This window comes from Harmonia axyridis, chromosome 4, assembly GCF_914767665.1.
Source record: "Harmonia axyridis chromosome 4, icHarAxyr1.1, whole genome shotgun sequence".
NCBI lineage: Eukaryota > Metazoa > Arthropoda > Insecta > Coleoptera > Coccinellidae > Harmonia > Harmonia axyridis.
In genome coordinates, this window is record NC_059504.1 from 37,797,229 (window position 1) to 37,800,317 (window position 3,089).

General features: G+C 32.8%; 1 non-coding gene across 1 annotated transcript; it reads left to right on the top strand.

The window, feature by feature from the left end:
* Positions 1-2,639: 2,639 nt before the first annotated feature.
* Trnal-caa lies at positions 2,640-2,753 on the top strand. The gene is made up of 2 exons: positions 2,640-2,677; positions 2,709-2,753. It is a non-coding gene; the product is annotated as a tRNA-Leu (tRNA).
* Positions 2,754-3,089: the final 336 nt, after the last annotated feature.

Sequence of the window (3,089 nt, forward strand, 5' to 3'; positions counted from 1 at the left end):
ATTTATGTTAATAATCAACTTCTTCAAACTTTGCAGGTTTGAAATACAAGAGGGGACTATAGTTGGAATATCTTCAAGCTTATTTCATTGATATGAACTTTCTTGGGTGTAACCAAGACAGGTCCTCTAAAATTTCTCTATTTGGACAAAAACTTTCTTCAATGCTGGTTCTAACACATCGAAAAATACTGACTTGTAATTATTTTTGTTGAGATTTTAGGAGAATCATGTTTTAATTTTTCCCAGACATCCGTTTTTTCTTTGAAATTCTCCTTTCCGTGAAATGCAATTTTATTTCCACATCAATATTATTATCTTCCGATTTACAATTGATAGCATACTCTTGGCGCATACTCTTTTATTTTCGTGTATACAACTTCAAAATGTTTATTATTTCTTTTTCCATTAATTAGTTTGAGCAGTGATTGAGTTTTAGTTTGCAAATATTTTGAACCGGGAGTTATAACAAGAACCAAATGTAAAACGAATGAAATAAATGAGTTTCTAATTTTTTATCATTGATTTGCCTAATTTCTGGCCATATGTCTGGATTTACAATCAAACTGACCATCATGTTTCTTTTAATACGGTTTACTGACGTCAATTATTTATCTTTGGCAGTTTTCTTCAACACACTTTCATCAATTATCGAAAATAGAGCCTTAGAGACTTTTGCAGTCTATAGAGTTTGTATGTTGTTTTTTGTTTCTTTCTTCCATACCTACTGCCATTCGCTTGTAAGATGAACTCAGAAAAACTGCAGATTCTTCCACCAATCCAAACAAGTTTTCTGTCTCTAGTAACTTTGCTGCTGAATCAGCCACTAGGTTCAAGACGTGATAGATACGTCATATTTTCACTTAGCTTTTTAAGATGAGCCTGTAAACCGTTATAATACTCTTTCATGTTATTTTTTCCGTCGAATGAACATGAAACGATATTTGATTCCAGAATTCCGTACTTGGTTAATTTTGGAGTTACACGTTTTTACAATGCAGGACCACTCGAGTCTTCAACTACAGTAATTTCTAGAAGCCTTTCATAATCTTTTCATCGAATGACATATCGTACGAAAATAGCCAATTGGTCCATAAGTGCTTCCTATATCTTGGGTAGAGTCTACCATAACGTTATGAATAATGCTATCGTGGAAGCCTTTCAAAATTATATTGCGTTTCATCGAAGCAATTGTTTTTATCAACTTGTTCAAATAAAAAATTTTGACAAAAATATCAATACATATCAATACCTTGCCCATAATGTGTATTTGTTATTCATTTCAAAACGTTTAAATGAAATAAAATTGTCAAAAAAACATATTTTCAAAAATTTGTTTAGTTTAGTTTTGTTCGGCTGGGGGCCCCCTTGGGCCGGGGCCCTCGGCGATCGCCGACGTGCCGACCTGGCCAGACCGGGCCTGCTTGGAACCAATGGACAAATTTGATGTAAAACAGTTCAAGATATATACAATAAAATCATAATAATGATATACAGTCTATACAATATATTGAATATATTTATATTTTCGAACACATTTTCCATTCGATATTGATTAGCAATTTTGTGAGATTTTCATTAATCTCATCGTTTTTCATTACCAACCTGTTTTAAGAGTGATGTTTTACTCAATACGATCTCTGAAGTAAAGCTACAAGCCCATAATTCTTGTACGAAGAATTAATGAGGAGAATTCTCGCACCCATCGATTTTTTCAATAACAAGATATGCTATGCATTTTCAATTTCTCACCACACTCCTTACCCCCTAATTTTTTTTAATGGGAAAATGTACATGGATTGTGATATTCAATGAAAGACCATTCGATTACCCCTTCAGCGGTTTGACTGAAAAAGAAATTGATTTTGCCGTTTTTTTATTGAAACTTAAGGAAAAACATGATAATTTGTGATTGGAGAGCATTAGAATTAGGCCATAATTCTTGTACAAATAATAATTGAGAAAAATCCTCCCACCCGACAATTTTTATTTTCAAAATTGACTGAATCCATGCATTTTTGAAGTTGTTGGTTTATACCACTTAACCACTCAACCCCTACCCCAAACGATTGATTTCTCTTTTGGAAGAATATTGATTGTGATGGATATTCGATGCCTTTCATGCAACATATCACAATCAATAATTTTCCAATGTAGGTAAAAGAAAATTAGAGGGTCATGGGGTTAGGGTTATAACCCTCCGACATCAAAGCTGCATAGAATTCCTTAATTTTGAAAATTGAAATAGACGGGTGGAAAGATTTTTCTGAGTAATTAGGTATTTGTAGGTACAGAAATTATTACCTAATTTCAGTGCTCTTCAATCACGATTTTATTTTCCTAATATTCAAAAAAAAACAAAACCAATTTTCCTTTTAGTCGCATCGTTGAATGAGTAATCGGCCTTCCTTTTGATATATCACAATCCATTTATTTCCGTTTGAGAAAAAAGTAGTGATGTTAGGGAATGGAGGTGTAAGTAATTAAAAAATACATAGCTTTTGCCTTTGAAAATAAAAATCGACGTTTCTATTACATTCTATATTTTCTGGATAGTAACCTATAAACATAAAATGAATGATTATATAATTTATTGCTGCAATATTCATTCTTATGCATCATAAAATAATGGAAATACCAATGTCAGGATGGCCGAGCGGTCTAAGGCGCCAGACTCAAGGGAACTTGCCTGTTACTCAGGTTATCGGGAATTCTGGTCCTCTCTGAGGGCGTGGGTTCGAATCCCACTTCTGACATAACTTTTTGAAAGAGAATTCCTCATCTAATCCAATTTTGTTTCATTATATTCTTTCAGGTAGTTCACTGAGAAAATTTTTATCACTGAAATTTCCACACTTTATGTTTTGAAGTATTTTGAAGTTAATATTTTCATTGTACATTCTGAATTATAATTTCATGCGCCGTGCAAAATTTCGTGTTGACTGTGTCAACAGAACCATAAAGCATTGCAGCGGAATAACGAAAAAAAAAAGAAACTATTATTGATCTGACAACAGTTCTCACTGAGTAGGGATTGTGCAAATATCTAAATATAAAGTAACTATTTCAAGCTTTATACGAAATTCCTTGTG